This window comes from Sminthopsis crassicaudata, chromosome 2, assembly GCF_048593235.1.
Source record: "Sminthopsis crassicaudata isolate SCR6 chromosome 2, ASM4859323v1, whole genome shotgun sequence".
Taxonomy (NCBI): domain Eukaryota; kingdom Metazoa; phylum Chordata; class Mammalia; order Dasyuromorphia; family Dasyuridae; genus Sminthopsis; species Sminthopsis crassicaudata.
The window spans coordinates 633,709,686-633,728,363 of record NC_133618.1 but is presented as its reverse complement, the minus strand read 5'-3'; the positions used below and the strand labels follow the sequence as shown (position 1 = coordinate 633,728,363).

At 51.3% G+C, this 18,678-nt stretch overlaps 1 protein-coding gene across 1 annotated transcript in view; it reads left to right on the top strand.

Moving 5' to 3' along the window:
* Positions 1–821: 821 nt before the first annotated feature.
* The window catches only part of PALD1 (phosphatase domain containing paladin 1), an 83,825-nt gene continuing 65,968 nt past the window's right edge, over positions 822–18,678 (top strand). The window contains exon 1 of the mRNA XM_074296529.1: positions 822–959. The gene's annotated coding sequence lies outside the window, so the exon portion shown is untranslated. The remainder of the gene's footprint in view (positions 960–18,678) is intronic.

Genomic DNA, 18,678 nt, shown 5'->3' with positions numbered 1-18,678 from the left:
TAAAACTTTTCCTCCTCCTCTTCCTCCCCCCCTCCCCTTGGCCTCCTTCAACTTCCTCCTCCTCTTCTCCCTACCACGTACCAGCGCATCCCCCCCCCCCTTCTCTCTTCCTTCACCCCATCTTTTCCCTTCTCTCCTCTCCGGGAGGAGATGGGGAGCAGAGGGAGAGGCGCAGCCGGTCCGGGAGAAGAGCCGAACGCGGAGGGGTACAGGGAGGGCACTTCCCCAGCCCCGAGCCAGCCCCCAGCCCCGGCCCAGGAGAGGTGGGGCGGCCGATCAGTCCAGGGGGCGGGGAGCGGCTGGAGACGCCCCCTCCTCGGCGCTGCCCCCTCCCCCTGCCCCGGCGCGGCCGGCCTCCCGGACCCGCCTTGGCTCCTCCTCTCCGTCTCCCCTCCGAGGACTGGAGGTGCCCGAGGACTGACCCCTCCCTCCGCTCTCCGTTGCCTGGAGTCCCCGGGCGGGCAGGAGGGTGTGATTGGCAGGAGAGGCCGGCGGCTGCAGCGAGAGTCCGCCCGCCCCCACATCCCCGCCCGTCCGCCCGTCTGCCCTCCTGCCTGCCCGAGCTCTGCCCGCCTGCCTCTGCGTGCGCGCAGCCGGCGCTCCGGAGGAGCCGCCGCCGCCGATCGGCCCCTGCCTGCTCCGGCCGAGCCTAGAGGCAGCCGCGCCGCCCGCAGCCGGGGAGCAGCTCCCGAGGCGGCGTGCGCCCCGCTCCGCGCCCCTGCGCTCCCCGCGCGCGGGGCAGCCCCGGCCCGCCAGCCGCCGCCTCATGGAGGGCCCCGGGAAGTGGGCAGGGGCCGGCAGCGTGAGGGGGCCACCCGGGCCGAGCGGCCGCTGCTAACTCCGAGCGGGGGAGGCCCGAGGGGCGAGAGTGCGCCCGGCCGTGCGTCCCGCCGTCGGTCCTTCCAGCCATCTGTCCAGGAGGAGCGGAGCCCATGTGCCCTGGGGTCGCCGAGAGGCAGGTAGGTAACTAGCTGGGATCTCTCTGCGCCCCTCCCCCAACTCTCCCCGGCGGGGGTGTCCCAGGTGCCTGGAGTGAAGAAGAGTTCAGTCCCTGCTCGCCAGCGCCTCTTCTCCCCAGCCTGAGTTTTCCCAATTTACTGTAGTGGAACGCCTCTGCACTAGCCAGCCCCTATTCCTCTCCAACCTCAGTTTCCCCATTTTACTACTAACCAGCTCATTCCCCTCCAACCTCAGTTTCCCCATTTTACTGTAGTGGAACGCCTCTGCACTAGCCAGTTCCTATTTCCTCCCAGCCTCAATTTCCCCATTTTATGGTAGTAGAACACCTCCCCCTATGTGGACTGGGAAGGGGTGGGGGTCGCCTTCTACTCTGAATCTGTGTGACTCTGAGTTGCGCCCTGCGGTCTCTTCCAGCTCTAAATTCCGTGCTCCCATCATTTCTGCCTTCTCCTTGGTTTTCCTTTTGCAATATGATGACCCATGGAAGGAAAGTAGGGGATTCAGCTTACAGCAGACTTTGGGGGGGGGCTGGAGTGGAGAGTAACTTCCTGTAGAAGGGAGATTGGTCTTGTCCCACCTGGCTCTAGAAGGAGCACTGGGGTGTGGGAGTGGGCTGTGGGGTAGAGGAAATACAAGAGACAGATTTTGTTTTGAGCTGGGGATTTTGGGAGTTGGAGAGCTCCCAAGTAACCTTCTAGAGAGGCAGGAGGCTCCCCATTCTGGTTGGGTTTCCTGAAGAGGCCAGTTGATCAGGATATTGTAAAATGGGGTTCCTGTGGAGCCAGAGCTCAGACTGGGTGACCCAGGAAATCCTTTCAGCTCTTCTTCTGGGCCAAGGACGTCAGACTGACTTTGGATGAACTAGAAATCCTCCTAGGACCAAGGGAGAGAAACCACAGGCTACTGTGCTGGAATGGCCTTTGGAAGCATCTAGTTCAAGTCTTCCCTTTTACAGGGGAGGAAACTGAGGCCCAGAAAAGGGAAGGATCTTGAGAGCCAAAGTTATTTGCCACTAGTTGTAGCACCAGGATTCTGGCTCCAAGCCTAGACTTTCTTTTAAGAAGAAAAAAAGCTTTTAGGAACTAGAAAATCATCCACATGAACATTTCCATTTAAAAGCGCCAGAGAAAGCGTGACTGTTCCATGTGGCTACTCCCTTTTGGTATGTATTAAAGTTAACACGGCCTCAACATTGCCGGATTTGTCCCAGCCTGGGTCTCTTCTCCATGATGGCGGGCACTCTGTCTTTCCAGTTTGTTCCCTTCCCACAGTGAGATGGAAGAAGTTGGAGTGCTTTCCTCTGGAAGCTAAGGCATCGTCCTCCCCGCCACAGGGGACGCCAAACGATGTCACGCAGACAGGGCATTTGCTATTCCCTCTGACGCCTGGCTTGTCTGGGCTCATGGCATGAGAGGATCCGAGATTCAGGACTTGGAGGTCTCTCATTTTACAGATGAGGCAAGGAGACCCAGCCACTAATAGTTATAAAGGGTTATATATAAAGGGTTATACTATACAGGCTCGACTCCGAGCCCTGAGCTTTCTCCCCTTGTTGCCCCCTAACTGCTGGGGGTGGGGGAGTTTTCATGGCATCTCCTTGTCACACACACTTGCATTTTACGCTTGGGGAGCTGAAGCTGAGATGGAGAAATGGGGGATCAAGTCCTAAGGAGCCACGCCCAGATTTCAGCCCCTACTTATTCTTTTCAGCACCTTTTCCTGTCTCTTCTTTCCCAACTCCACCATTCTAAGATGGCTTGTGGTTTCTCCCTGCCAAAGGGGAATGGTGGAGGACCTGGAAAGAAGGATTGTTGCCAGAGAGCCAGAGGGAAGAATCCAGACCAGGAATGAGGAGGAGGAGGAGGAAGAGAATAAGAAGGAAGAGGAGAAGAAGGAGGAGGAGGAGGAGGAGAAAGAGGAGGAGGAGGAAGAGGAGGAAGCCAGTCCTTGAATGGGTGCTGAGCATCCTCTGCTCTGGCTCTCCTATGGTACCGATGGGGTAGAAGGCAGAAGGCGACAGGGTCAGAAGATTTGGACTTTTGGCTATCTCTTCCCTTTTGGGAAAGCTGTTTCCCATCCCTGAGTCTGTTTCCTCTTTTATAAGAATAGTAATAGCTGACATTTGTTTATCACTTTAAGATTTGCACTCGACACGGTAGTTTGCTATCATCACTCCCATTTTGCAGCTATGGAGACTCCAGCAAAGTGAGGTTAGGTCCCCACTCTGAGTCCCTCAGCTGGTCAGTGCCCTTGGCTGCATTTGAACTCAGATCTTCCTCACTCTGTTGTTGTGGTTTTAAACTGTAAACTTGGAAGTGCTCCTCACCTCATTAGGAGTATTGTCAGCGGCAGGTTGGGAGCCCAGTAGCAGTATGAGCTGTTTCATTAAGTGCTTTGAAATCTCCAGCAAACTATGCTCACTTGCCTTGGTCATAGTCAGTCGGGGTTGCCTTTCCAGTGTGGGGGTTCCCTCCGGTCAGACTTGAAGCTGGCTTCGTTCTTTGGGAAGCCCAGGCTCTGGGATTTGGGAGCCTGCTGGGGGCGGCAGCCTGAGGGCCATGGTCACTGGGTCACCTTTCTTCTGGCTCAGCCCCCAGCTTAAGTGGGGCTGACAGTCACCAATGGGCTTTATATCTTAGTCAAGCCCCACCGAGCACCTCAGTTTCCCCTTCTTTTTAAAAGAAGGGGGACAGATTAGATTTCTTTGATGGCCTCTTCCTGCTGTCAAACCCTAATCATAGGTGACTGGATGTCCTGCTAGCTGTTTGAGCAACTCCAGAATTCAAGCTCTTGCTTTCTCCCTCTGGAAAATCTATCTTCTCTCTAAGCCCCAAAGTCTTAACACTTCTCTGATTCTCTAAGCCAAATTCAAGGCTCACCACCACTGTCCTGGGTCTGGTTTGGACCTGTAAACATTTATTAGGCACTTACTTTGTACCAGGACCTGGGGGTACCAAGATAAGAGTCAAAGAACCCAAGGAGTTTGTGTTCTGTTGGGGGAAGAGGCTCGGAAGGAAATCCTAAATTCTTATGGACTTTGCTCTCAGTTGGACCCCTCTGGAAGCCAGCGGCTCCTTCCTTCCTTCCTTGTCCCTGGGGGCCCAGATGCTTACATTTACTCTGTGACTTTTGACCTTGGAATTCCCTTTTAACCTAGCAACTGTATCTTCATTTTCTTAATCCTCTAACTGGAGATTGTGGGATGTTGGGCAAGAGCTCAGCGTTTTTTGCTTTGCCACTTCCTAGCTAGCTGTCCCTTCTCTGGGGCTCCCTTTGCCCTATCAGGAAAATGATGGAATCGGACCCCCGGCTTCTCGAACTAGTTCTCGGCCCCATATGGGGTCTTGTAAATGAATATGGGGTTGTGAAATGATGACTTCTCATCAGGAAATGTGTGCCTTGGATACCTATTTTATATATCTATATGCTTGGGAACAAGTAAAACTTTCTTTAAAGGGGTCGTGAGTGGAAAAAGTTTAAGAAGCCCTGTTTGAGTTTCAAGTTTAAAAAGCTTAAGAGGAGCCTTCCAGCCTCAACAGTAACTCCATGGAGCTTGATGAAGGCAGGACTGTCCTTTGCCCTTCTTTGTAACCTCAGCAATTCACACAGTGCCTGGCACGTAGTAGGTACTTTGACAAATTATTGGTTGACTAACATCCTGTGATTTATGATCATCATCCTTTCACCCTTTGTAACTCCAGCACTTTGCACAAAGCCTGACACATAGTAGGGGCTTTAATAAATTATTGGTTGACGTGATTAACAGCTTATGATTTATGATCATCATCCTTTCACTCTTTGTAACCCCAGCACTTCTCACAAAGCCTGGCACATCGTAGGTGCTTTAATAAATTATTGATTGGTGTGACTAACATCCTATGATTTATGATCATAATATTTTCACTCCTTTCTTTGTAACCCCAGCACTTCACACAGTGCCTGGCACGTAGTAGGTGCTTTGATAAATTATTGGCTGATTGACTAACAGCCTGTGATCATTATCCTTTCACTCCCTTTCCAAAGAGTTGTCACTGGGAGGAGCAGGAAACACTTTCACAGTAGGGATGGTCACCACTCAGATGGGTGAAACGTTTTACTTGGTTGAATTTCGGATCCATCAGTCATCACCAATTAGGTGGTGAGTGCTGTCTCATAAACTTTTTAGTGGCAAACAGCCAGTGAGCGTTTATTTAGCACCTGTTGTGTTTGTGGTGCTGTTGTATGTGCCGGGCTTGTTCATCCCATACGGATGAGGAGACGGAGGGCTTGCTGCCTTGGTGCCCTGATAAACCCCGAGGTTCTTTTCCCGTACATGCCTGGGGAGTAAGACATTAACCCACGATGAGGGGAGAAGGCCATAGTGGTGAGCCGACTGAGAGTTCGGGCTTTTTTACTGTGGCCTTACAGATAGAGCCCACCAGGCCACAAGGCTGCCCGGCTCCAGACCGGCTCTAGAAGCATTTCCTTCCTAGCTTCCCCAGCCGGTGTCGGAGAGCGGCGAGTGGCTGCTGGTGGCTGACGGAGGAAGGCAGCTTGTGTTGTGAGGGCCCTTTGATTTTTTTTCCGGCCGAGGGCTCAGCTGTTCCAAGCCTTCCTGTGTCTCCCCTGGGTCCCGGCATCCAGGAGAGAGTCTGGGGCAGGTGGTGAGGAAGCCCTCACTTCCTTTCTGAGGAGCTGGCTGCAGCGGGGGGGGAGGCTGAGATGTTCGCGTAGCAGTTTCCGGTGCGCACAGGCCCGCTTGTCTGAGTCTGTGCTCCTGGGAGCGTGCGGCTGACCTAGTCTTGCAGTGAGGGGCGGCTGGGCCAGGCCATGGGGCGGGGCTGCTTCCCTTCTCCTGCTTTTCAGAAATGTGTCACCCGCTCTGTTCCTGCTCCTCTTTCCTGTCTCTGACCCGGCCCTGGTGGACTCAGGGAGACCTAGAGCTGGTTCTTGGCCAGCACCAATGACCAGGTTCCTCAGTCTGGAGCTGTCCCCACAAACTTGCCCTCCAGGCTATGATGTCACTGCTCCGTGGCTGACCCTCGTGGGGTCCTGAGAGTCTTGGCAAAGGTGGGACTTTCTGGGGCCCAAGGCACCCCCAGGCTCTGTTCCCCCAGAGTCAGCACACCCCCAAACCCGGGCTCAGGGGCCTTCAATGTGCTGATCCGCTGGGCAGGCTCTGTCATCCAGGGCCTGTGAACTCGGCCCAGAAATACCTGCTTGAATAACTGTCTTTCCAAGAACTCGGGGTGCTCTGTAGTCCTGCGCATTTTCTTTTAAGTAATTAAAATATCATCCTGAAAAGGGCTCCGCAGATCAAACTGCCAGAGGGATCATAGTGCGAAAAAGGCCGAGAGCTTCTGGTCTAGGTCAGCTTCCTCCAGAGACAGCCCCGGGACGCAGCCCTCTAGTCAGGAGCAGGGCTGGATTTGAAACCAGGGCTCCAGACATCACAGCTGGCCTTCTGTCTGCTCCCAAACCGTTGTTCTCTGAGGCCGTGAATTTGTCACCCTCCTTTCTCCAGGCCCCAGACAGAGGTTCCAGGAAAAGCCACCCCCAGAAGGGCCGTGACCCCCCAAAGGGGAGAGAGATTCCAGGGATCCCTGCCAGGTGGGGTAACCGTGATCACGAGTGACTCGGGGAGGAGGGCAGAGGTGTGTGTGTGTGTGTGTGTGTGTGTGTGTGTGTGTGTGTGTGTGTGTCCAGAGACCTTGTGGGCCCCTTTCCTCAGAGTCTCTCCCTGAGCTCTTCCGGGCCCCTGACCCTCCTCCCCCAGAACCCCTTCTGCCCTCCGCCCCCTTCCTCTCTTGGTGCTGGAGGACCTTTGCCCACATCCGTGTGCCTCTTGGCTCCGGGCTTTGTCCTGGGGTGACCTGTGTGATCCTGGGGTCCCTGGCGGGGCCTGGGGTGCTGCTGCTGCTCCAGGAAGAGCTGGCTTGGGACTCCGAGGGGTTCTGGGGAAGGCTCCTTATTCTGGACCTCTCTCTGTGCCTCAGTTTGACCCAAAGTAAAAGGAGAGGGTTGGGCCAGAGAATCTCTGAGAGACAACCTGGTGTGGGAAGAAGTGAAAGCATCTGGGTTCAGATCTCTCCTCCTTGTGGCCGTGGCAATCTGGGCCTTGGCTCCCTTCGGGTTACATGCAGGAGTTGGGCTGGGTGGCTTCAAGTCCCCAGCGATTCCAAAATCATGCTCCTTTAAGATGGGGAACTCGAACCCAGAGCTTCTTCCTGTCCCACATCCTCCCTGGGACTCTGCCCCTGGGCAGATGCCGAGGAGCCTGTCTGTGGCAGAGTCCCTGCCCTCCTGATGGTCCAGCCGGGGCGGGGAGGCTGACACTGGAGGCACTTGAAGCTGGGGGTCAGGGGGCCTGGATCCTCTCAGAGGAGTTCTTCCTGGGCCTTGAGGGGACTGTCGAAAGATGGCTGTGATTTTGGAGAGGACAAGAGGAGAGAGAGGGAGCAGTGACTTAGAAGAAAGTGTCTCATTTTACAGATGGGGAAGTTGAGGCCCAGAGGAAATCCAAGGCCCCGAGAGCCAGCAGCAAAGCCAGAGGGTTGGTGTGAGTCTGGGGCCCGTGAAGAAGCCGGGTTTCTCCCCCTTCTCGGGTGCCCAGCTGTGGCCGTCTCCCAGGTTACGGCGCCACTCCCTTGGCAGGGACTCGGATGCAGGAGTGTGGGAACGCCGGCCTGCCCTGGGTAGGGCCCTTTGGGAGGGGAGCCAGGGGCTTACTAAGAATAGACCCCAAATCACAGCTCTGGGCTTCCGAGGGGCCACCTCGGCCCGCCCCGACCATCCTCCTCGCTGCCTTCTCTGGTTCCTGTAACTATCGCCCGGCTCAGGGCCGGCCACCACTTAGTCTTGGCTTCTGGGAACATCCCCCTGTGGCTGGGGAAGTGGGGTGCTCCGTGCTGCCGAGGAGGGGCTGAGCCCGGGCTGACCTTGGCCTGCAGACAGACCTTTCCTGTCGGCAAAGGCCGGACACGGAAGCCCCGTGATCCCCCGTGATGCTGCCCTGTGCGAGCCGAGAGCCTCGTGTCAGCTCCTGAGGCTCACAGCTTGACGGGAACTCGGGGACCCTCTGATCACTCCCTCCCCCTGCTGCCCCCCATGTCAGAGGAGGGAACCGAGGCCCCGTCTCACAGGCAATCAGTAGCAAAGCTGGGTCTGAGCTTGGGTCCCCACGCTCCAAACCTATTAGACCAGATCGCTCCACTGGGCAGCATTTTGGCCAGGCCCCGAGGCTGAGAGGGAAGGCTGGTACCTCATCCCGAGGAAGGAGCCTGTGTGCCAGCTGTGGGGGAGTGGGGATCCCTGGGGAGACCTAGGACTGGTAGGGTTTATAAGCTGCTTTGTGTGCCACACTTGATGGTGACAGAGAAGGCCCAGGAATTACTGTGCCCATTTTACAGATGGGCTCTGAGAGGCCAAGACACTTTGCCGAAGTCACAGCCCAGACGGGGACAGAGCCCAGATTTGTCTCCTGACTTCCTTGGGCCTTCCATCTCCCCCCTCCCTGAACTCTCCATCCAGCCCTTACCTCTCTCCTTTCCCCAGGCCTCCTCCCTCTCACTCAGCTTGGGCTTGCAGCCATTCATTGGATTAATGTTACCCCAAATCCTGACTTTGCAATGAGAGCTTTGAAGTGGTCTGGTGGCTCAGTAGAGGAAATGACTGGCCATCCATGCTGCAGGAGGAGGAGCTGCAGGCTGGCTCAGAAGTCACAAGATTAGTATCTCTAGGACAGTCAGGAATGCGGAGGAATCCGGGAGGGGGGTCCTGGGAGGGGGGTTCTGGGAAGGAGGTTCCGGGAGGGGGGTTCTGGGAAGGAGGTTCCGGGAGGGGGGTTCTGGGAAGGAGGTTCCGGGAGGGGGGGTCCTGGGAGGGGGGTCCTGGGAAGGAGGTTCCGGGAGGGGGGGTCCTGGGAGGGTTTTCCTGGGAAGGAGGTTCCGGGAGGGGGGTTCTGGGAAGGAGGTTCTGGGAGGAGGGGTCCTGGGAGGGGGGTCCTGGGAAGGAGGTTCCGGGAGGGGGGTCCTGGGAAGGAGGTTCCGGGAGGGGGGTTCTGGGAAGGAGGTTCTGGGAGTGATCCGGCCCATCCCTCCTCCTGTCCCCATCATTCTCCTTTAGCTTACCCGTGCTGTGCCCAGAATTGGCCTCTGTCCTCAGAGGGCTCTCCTGGCTCTTTCTTGACAATCGCACCGTCTGATTAGTGTTTGTTGTTTTGTTACTGTTTCATCCTATTGACCCACTGAGCTTGGAGCTCACTAAATCCCCCAGATCTTTTTCAGATGCTGGTGCCTCTTGTTTACCTCGAATAGGGGTCCACGTTGTCTCCTCCGGCAGGGACCGTCAAAGACAGCCTCGCTTGTGTTTTTATATCTCTGATATCCAGCTCAGTGCCTGGAGAGTTGAGTTGACGAGCATTTATTAAGCACCTACTGTGTGTCAGGTCCTGTGTTAAGCTCTGGGTATATAAAGAGAGAAAGAAAGAGAGAGCCCCTACCCTCGACAGGCTTCCATGCTATGGGTCTACTCCATGTTCTAGGTACCTGATCTATGTGCTTGTGAAAATATAGGTAGCGTGTGTACAGAATAATGCATGTAACTTTTATTTGGGCGGGGAAGGAGACAGCAGATCGGAGAAGACTTCCTGTAAAAGGAAGTGAGCTTAGGGAAGGGCATCCCCAAGGAGGATCCTGGGACCGATGCAGAGAGGAAGATGGAAGGAATGGCCAGGAAGAACGGGAAGTAATCAGCAATGTGACCATAACAAGGCAGCAAGATGGTGCCGTGAAGGGAGTGCCGGGCTCTGAGAGACCTGAGTTCAAATTTGGCCTCAGACATTCACTAACTGTATGACCCTGGGCAAGTCACGTAGCCTATTTGCCTCAATTTCCTTATCTGTAAAATGAACCGGAGAAAGAAATATCAAATCATTCTAATATCTTTGCCAAGAAAAGGCCAAAATTGGGGGCAGCTAGGTGGCGAAGTGGATGGTGTGCCAGCCCTGAAGTCAGGAGGACCCAAGTTCAAATCTGGGCTTCAGACACTTAAACACGTCCTGGCTGTGTGACCCTGGGCAAGTCACTTAGCCCCAGCCTCAGCCAAAAAAAGAAAGAAAGAAAGAAGGAAAGGAGGAAAGAAAGAGAGAAAGAAAGAAAAAAGAAAGAAAGAAAGAAAGAAAGAAAGAAAACCCAGAATGGGGTTGTGAAAAATGGGCACAAGGGAACAAAGCAGGGCTGAAAAGGTGCAGTAGGTCAGGGTGTGAAAGCCTTTAAGTGCCCACCAGAAATATTTGTGTTCAGTTGTGTAAGTAACGGGAGCCGCTGGAATTTGTTGTTCTGGGAAGTGACAGGCTTGGAGTTGTGCTGTGGGAAAATTCCTCTGGCACCTGCGGGAGCCGCCGAAAAGAACTTGGTGGATTATTATTTATTAGCAACTGTAATAATAATAATAATAATGAGAAAGAGCCTGGGGCCACATTCTGTTATCTTCCGGTTCCTTGGGGTTTTTTGGGCAATTCCAGATCAAAGAGTCAGGGGCTGGCAGGATTCCTGGCCTGCAGCTGGACCTCGCCAGAAATCCAGGTCTCGTCCTCCAAAAAAACTCTTTCCTTTTCTGTCCCCTCGTCCCCTGGGGGAGGGGAGGGGAAGGGGGAGTGGCATCACCTCGAGTGACCTGGAGGCAGCTCCTTTGGGGAGGGGGCCTTGATCCCACTCTCCACTCTTCCCAGATCCAACGGGGAAATGCCCGCGTGGGGAGCGACGGGCCGAATTCCTGCTCCCAGGCCACAAACGTTGGCTCTATCCCCAGCCCCGAGCTCCCAAGGAGAAGTGGAGCCCAGCCGGGGAGAAGCTTTGAAGTCTTTGAAGCAAAAGGGGGGAGTCAAGGGGGAAAGTCTTTCTTTTTGGTTGAGCCAGCAGTCCCCATCCCCCTTTCCTGAGTCATAGGAGCTGGAAGGACCACAAGGCCCTTTCTTTCTGCAGAGGCAGAGCCAAGGCCAAAGCCCCGGTTCCGTGTGAGGAGCCGCCTCATTGGGGTTAAAATTCAGTGAGACTGATGGCGGGGGCTGCCCTCGGCCCTGGGGGTTTCAGGAGGGACGTTGGATCACTTCTTCAATTCTCTGTATTTTACATACTGTGGAAACTGAGGCCAGAGAGAGCGACCAGCTTGGCCAGATAGTGCCAGCCTGAGTCCAGGTCCTCACCCCGAGGATTCGGGGCTCTCTTCCCGAACGTGGGTCTCCTCCGGGGTGCCCAGCAGAGGATGGCTCCCTGAGGGCTCCGTGAGTGTTTGTCAAGGGTCCCTGAAGATAAGCTCCCATGATTCCCCATCTTTCCTCTGCCCTCTTAGCCCGAATAGGACAAAAAGGAAGCAAGAGCTCCTTTTATCCTTGGTTCTCCAGGATCCTGGATGTCAGTCATTGCCTCAGTCAGTGTCCTGAGTCTTTCAGAATTACTGCCGTATAAATGCTCACTTCCCGGCCTCGGTTCATCGAAATCTTCCCAGTTTCCTCAGACACCGTCCCCTCCATCGTTTCCTACAGTACAGGCCGCCCATTTGCCATCATTTGCTCAGCGATTCCTCAGTGGATGGGCAGCCCTTTAATTTCGTTACTACCACCTACAAAGCTATTTGCTATAAGTGTTTTTCTGTAAGGGACACCCCCAGATCCTCAGGCAGCGTTAGGTTATGTTTTAGTGGCTTAACTAAGATTTTGGGGGCACCCTGTATAGGGGCTATTTTCCACCTTTTTGATCTGTTTGGTCCCAGGAATGGCAAAAGGTGCAGAGACTGATTCTGGGGGGAGCTCCAAACTCTTTCCCAGAGAGGCCCTATAGATGTATTTTTAGGGTGATGGCTGAAGTTCTGGGAAGACTTTCTGGCGATTCTAAGTATCCAGCTAGAATTCCGTAAGCATGTGGCAGCCTCAAGGCCTGGGGAGCCCCTGGCTTTCCCAAGGAGAGTGTGGGCTGACCTCCTCCCCGTGTCTGCACCAGGTACAGCCCCTCCTTGCTGCTAGTCTCTCATTCTTAGATGTGAGTTTGAGGATTGTCTTGCTTGCATTTGCATTCCCAGTCCCTAGCCCAGTATTTGGGATACAGTAAGTGCTTAATGAGTGTTCTCTAGAATCAGAGATTAAGGGACGTTGGAAGCTACCATTTTGCTGATGAGGAAATAGAGGTTCAGAGAGAAGGTGACTTGGCTAAGATCTCACGGCCCAAGGTCAATGGCGAGCCAAATTTAAATGCACCCAGGTGCCTCTCACATGTTCCAGGTGACCAGAGGCAGGGATTCTGGTCCCCTCCCGTCCCTGAAGAGCGTGGAGACCCAGAGAGGCTGTGACATAGTTAATATGGAATAACCGAACCGGCCAACCTGCAGCCACTGGGCCAATCACCTTCCTGCTCTAGGCCTCAGTTTCCCCGTCCATCATATGGGTATTTTCATGGCCTTCTCAGCAGGCTGATTGTGAGAGAAGCTTTGTAGTGTACTGTAGACATGGAAGCTTGTCGGTCTCATCCCTCATTTGACAGTGGAGGCAAGGGGGACTAACGTTTCCTGTGATGTGCTGGGCACTAGGCCGAGTGCTTTACAATTATTATCTCATTGATCCTTGCCCCAAACTGGGGAGGTGCTGTTATTACTCCCATTGTACAGATGGGCAAACACAAGGGTCTGGGGTCACACGACTGGTACGTGGCTGAAGCACTGACTCTAGGCCAGTGTGCCGCCCACTGGGCCACCCAGCTGCCATAGAATGGCTTAGGGGGGCTACTCATAGTCATCTAGTCCCTTGGGGACTCTTCTCCCTTTCTCACCCTGCCCTTGCGTGGGTGAGGGGGAGTCCCTTGGAACTGACAGGCTTGAGGTGTGCTTTGGGGGCCCGGATTTTGGGGGGCCGGCGAGGGTGCCCGTGTGGCAGAGAAACATGGTAAGACTTGTGGGAGAGCATGGGCTAGAATAAAAGGCTGGTTCGGGTGCGGAGTGGAGAGATGGGGCATGCAGAGTTCGGATACTGCCTCAGACGGCAGCAAGGGGACCTGTGCAATCATTTAATCTCTTTTTCCTTCTCTGTAAAATGAAGGGGTTGGAGGAGAACGTCTCTGAAGGCCCTTCTAGTCAAAATCTGCCCTTCTGTGAATTACAAAATGTAAATGAAGGGAGAGAGACCTGGATTTGGCGTCCCAGATGGGGGTTCAAATGATGGTTCTTTTGATTTCTGACTGTGACCTAAAATAAATCACTTTCCTCCTGGTTCTCAGTTTTCAGATCTCCTGGGGTCTGTGGGCAACTTAGAAGGTCCCTTTTAGTCCCAAATTCTGACGTGTGGTCATCAAGGACCTTCCTGCAGGTGCTGGGGGCATCTTGGACCTCATGCTCCTCTTCTAGTGCAGGTAGGGCCTGAGCTCTGCTCAGAGGTCCTGGGGAGATGTTGGAGTCTGGGCCCAGGAGGTAGTTTGCACCCCATGACTGTGAGACAGGCACTTGGTGCTCTTGTTCCTGTTTTCCCCTGTGGGACTGTATTGGAGCAACATCTCAGCCCCAGGCAGCCTGGGAAAGGAAGGTGGTTGAGCAAGTTGGGGTGGGGATGGGGGTGGGGAAGGAGAGCCCTTCTCCCACCTTCACACTCACCATCATTCTCTCTTGCTTTTTAACCTTAACAAAAATAATGTTATTGATCCATCCTGATAATTAATTTAACACATCTGTCGTGGCCCTGTGCTAGGCCCCAGGAATAGAAAGACCCATCCTGCCCTCAGCCCCTCCCTTTCTGTTGGGGAGGCTACAGGACACTTAGAAGTACGTGCAAAACAGAAGGGGGGTGCCTGGGGGGTCAGGAAAGGTAAAGGGGACCCAGCACCCGAGGGCTCCTTTAAAATTACTCATTAAAATGTTTTTGTAAATTTAGTCATCAACAAACAGTACTCAAAGAGGAACAAAAAAATCTGTGTACGAAGCTCTGTTATTTGTAGCTTGTTAGGGGTACATTAAGTTTCACTAGATAGAAACACAATTGCCGTTTGTGTCTGTCCCCTTCCACACTTCCTTCTGCTCCTATGTGTTTTTTAAAAACACTTTATTGAGGTTATCTCTCCCTCCTCCCCCCTTCCTCCCTCTCTCTCTCTGTTTGTTTTTCTCTTTCTTTCTTTCTTTCTTTCTTTCTTTCTTTCTTTCTTTCTTTCTTTCTTTCTTTCTTTCTTTCTTTCTTTCTTTCTTTCTTTCTTTCTTTCTTTCTTTCTCTCTCTCTCTCTCTCTTTCTTTCTCTCTCTCTCTCTCTCTCTCTTTCTTTCTCTCTTTCTTTCTTCCTCTCTTTCTCTCTTTCTTTCTCTCTTTCTCTCTCTTTCTTTCTCTCTTTGTTACTTCTTTCCTTTCTTCTTTCCTTCCTTCCTCCCTCCCTCCCTCTCTTCTTCCCTGCCTTCCTTCTTTCTTCCCTCCTTCCCTCCCTCTTCTTTTCCTCCATCTCCTCCTTCTTTCCCTTTTTCCTTTCCTCCTTCCTTCCTCCCTTCCTTCCTGCCTTCCTTTAATAAATTCCATTGATTGATTATTATCAAGTACTGGGAGCTTTTTTTCCCGTATGCTTGAAAGATTTCATTTGTTCATTTGAGTACTGCTTATTCATTTCCTCTGATCATTTATCTACTGGGGGAATGGCTCTTGTTCTTGTGTATTTGTGTCAGATTTCCTGTATCCCAGATATGAGAGTTTGATCAGAGAAATTTGCTGCAAAGATTTTATTTACCCCAATTAATTGTTTCCCATCAGTTTCTAATTTGATTTTGTTTGTACTTTTCAATTCTATATAATCAAATAAGTTCTTTTTATCTTCCTATATGGCCCCTGCCTCTTGTCTAATGAATTCTTCTAAAACTACGGTTCCTAAAGGCAGAGTCTTTGATCATGTTTTAAGGCAGGGTGGACCTGGAAATCATTTTGTCTGTCCCTGCCAAGGCATCTTCAGGCGATGATGAGCTGGGAGCTAGGGACAACAATCTCCTACTGCTTGAGTTCTATAAGTTGATAATTTTGTTTGATTTGTAAATTATGTTAAAAATATTCAAATGGCCCTTGGCAAGGAAAAAAATTCCCCAGCCCTGCTCTAAGACTTGAAAACAGTCATCCTGGTATTTTAAACCACATCTGTTATTATCTCCATTGTACAGATGGATAAACTGAACTTTATTGAGGATTGCGGCTTACCCCAGATTAAGACAAATAGCGAGACAGTTGTAATTATCTTTAGGTTATTATTATTATTATGCCTACCTCTCAGGGTGCTTGTGAGAGTTTAATGAGATAATAGATGGAAAGTGCTTTTTAAGTAGCTCTGTCAATATAAGGTCCTATTTAAAACATGTTCTCCACGTGGTACGGCATATTGAGATGGGGAGAAAGATTGGACCTGTGAGTCATTAGTATAGGGAGCTTCCAGGTGAGGAAACATCCTTTCCTGGTGCAGGTGGGAACCTTTTCTGTCACTCATGTTATGTCCTGGCTACAGACCTCTTACTCAATGAATACATTTACATGCATATCATAAGATAAAAAGGATCACAAAGGAAACCTTTGAGTGAAAAGAGAAAATTTTTTCCCAAGATCACAGACTTCCTGTTAGGCTCCCATTAAGAATCCCCATTTTTAGGAGAGTTGCTTAGAGGAATTCCATAGAACCCAACAGAAGAATCCCTGCTGCTCTGTTTTGGCTTAGAAAACCACAAACTGACATTATCTAGGTTTTATCGTATTTTTATTTTGTTAAATGTTGCCCAGTTACTTTTCAATGCTGTTTATGTCATCAGGGTGGGTTAGACAGCGCTTGGCGAGGGCCCTGAAAGGTTGAGTGGCTTGTTTAGGCCCCCACAGCCGGCTTGAGTCAGAGAAAGTATTCGAAGTCAGGTCTTCCTGGCCCCAAGCTAGTTTTCTATTGCTGTACATATAATAACTGTTATAATAATATTTGCTATTTTTATAGTAACTTTTTATTTATATAAATTTTAATATATTAGAATATATATAATATATTGTTAGTAACTATTAATCATGTGCATTGTTCTTTTGAGAGGCAGAGTGACGAAGTAGATGAAGGGCTTGCTAGGAATTCCTCTGTGTATGTGATCCTGGCTGGGTCACTTACCTCATCAATGGCTCTGCTGATTCTCTAAGGCCAGGCTTCTTAAACTGTTTTCCACTCACGACCTTCTTTTCACCCTAGAAATTTTTACGCAGCCTGGGGTATGTGGGCATACTAATCAAACATTTATTGATAGTAAATCATAAAGAACTTTATCTTAAAACAATTCTCTGGTACATATATAATTTTACCATTTATTGAAGTTGAAGGCAAATTTGCATGTTAGTGGGATTTGTTAGTTTGTTTATTTTTACATAAAGAATTAAATCTTGGTGGAATATTTGATACTTTTTACAGTTGCCAGAGATTTTGCGACCTCCACATTCAGTTACGTGGCCCTGTATGAAGTCATTACCCACAGTTTAAGAAGTTTTGATCTAAGGGGGGAGTTCCCAAGGTAACTGAAGATCTGTTCTATAACTAAAAACCAAAATTACTTTATTGCCTGGATTGTGTGACATCCAGCTTATTAAAGCCCATTAAAGCTTATCACTTTGTGGAGACCTTTGGGACACCCTGCATACCAATAGGTGTTGCTTTGAGGTTTGATGGCACTTTGAGGTTTACCTGGCACAGATGGATTATAGATTTATGACTGGAAGGGATCATATAGTCTGACCTTTGTTTTACAGATGGGGATACTGAGGCTGGAGAGGGTAAGTGCTATTTGCCCCCTGAGAATGGCCATGTCTAGAATGCTCTCCTTCCTCACCTCTGCCTCTGGGAACTCCTCATTCCTTCCTAGGCGCAGCTCAAGCCTTGGTACCCCCAAAAGAATGACTCTTTTGGCCCCCGCGATTTGAGGTGAAATGATTTTGTTTTCACTTGGTAGATATTTTGTACAATGTTTTCTGGGTGTGCCCTCCAGCAGTCTGTAAGCCACGTGAGGGCACGGATGAGGACGGGGACGGTTCGCTTTTTGTCTTTGTGCTCCCCAGGGCCTCAGAGAGTGAGTACCAGAGCTTTGGGCCTCACCACCAAGCAGTGATTTAAAAGTTGGGGAAGCCAAGACTCTCCCGGACTTGAACCCCCATCCTATTCTGATTTCCACTGTATAGCATGTGACCCATGGCACGGTGTGGGGGGATCTCTTCTCTGTATGGGGGCAGATCTGTGGGAGCCCTTGATTACTCTATAGAAAGTGTTAAAAATTCCTCCATGTCTTAATGGTGAAGGGAGCGGGAGGGGTGGAATTTGGGTCCCTCCAGTTGGGATGAGGAGATGCGCATGTACTAGTGGCGGGCTCAGAGCTGGAGTGGGGAGCACCACAATCCTGGAGTGCCCAGCCCGCTCTTTGCCCTCCTGATTAGGAATTTGACTCAGCCAGTGTGTTTGAAGAGACCGCCCAGCTCTCCTGCTGCTCCCAGGGCTCTGATGAATAGCTCTCTTTATGTGGCAGATGCCCCCCTGGGACAGGAGTTGTGCTGACGAGGCACAGGACTTGGGGGTGGGCTCTATGCGGCGCTTGCCAGAGCGGAGCTTGTCTCCCTTGGCCTGGCTTGTCCCCTTAGCAAACAGCTACCAGGAGTTTCTGGATTAACTTGAGAGATAAACAGGAAGAGGGAGAAACATTTTATTTTCCTGTTCCTGAGACTCTTTTCTTCCCTTTGCCGCTTTGAGGTTGGGGATGCTGGAAAATGCGCTCCCCCCCTTTGCCAGGAAGGGCCTTCAATCTGCTCACTGCCAAGTCTTTATTGGCCGTGCTTTTTCTCTAAATGGGAAAAGTGAATTTGGTTTGCAGTGACTGGGTGGGGTGGGAGAAGGGGGGCTACTTCATACCACATCTGTTCTTACTGATGAGGAGAGCCTCCAACATCTTTGAAGGCTGTGAGTCCTCCTGAATTGGTCCTGAGGGTGTTGACAACTTATCTGGGCCCCTTGCAGCTCAAAGTCACTCCTGCCTTTTCCTCTTTCTGTCTATCATCCTCCAGGAAGCTTGGAGTTCCTTATTTGTAAAGAGGAGACTAGGTGAAACCCAAAGCTTCTTTCCATCTCTAAATCTGTACATTTGATGCTGGTGTTCTTTAAAGTCTTTGACCGATGGATTAATGGCAAATATGGACATTTGGCTTTTGTCTTGCCTTCTGTTCCTAAGAATAATTGTTCCTTTACATAGGGTCCAAAATAATAGTAATAAAAATAATAGCTAATATTTATAATGCTATAAAGCTTATGCTATATACATATATATGTGTATATACAAACGTAGATATATGTGCAATTTGATCCTCACAAAAATCCTGGAAGTTGGGTGCTATGATTATTCCTATTTCATAGGAGAGAAAACTGAGGCTGGCACAGATTAAGTGACTTGCTCAGAGTCCCACAGTGAGACCGGATTCTAGTCTTTTATCTCCAAACCCAGTGCTTGCACCACCAAGCTAGTAACTGCTTAAACCGATACTGGGTCCTCAGAACAAGGGATTCTGGGTTGTTTCTGTCCCTGGGGATCTCCCAGTTTATGAGCAAGAGGTTCAGGTTTTATTATCAAGTGTCCTCACCTAGATTATCTTTAGACAGTCCATATGGGGCAGTGGATGGGCATTAGCCCCAAATCAGGCTTCCTCCAGGCCCTGGGCTGGCCCTTTCTCTGCCCCCTGATTAGGCAT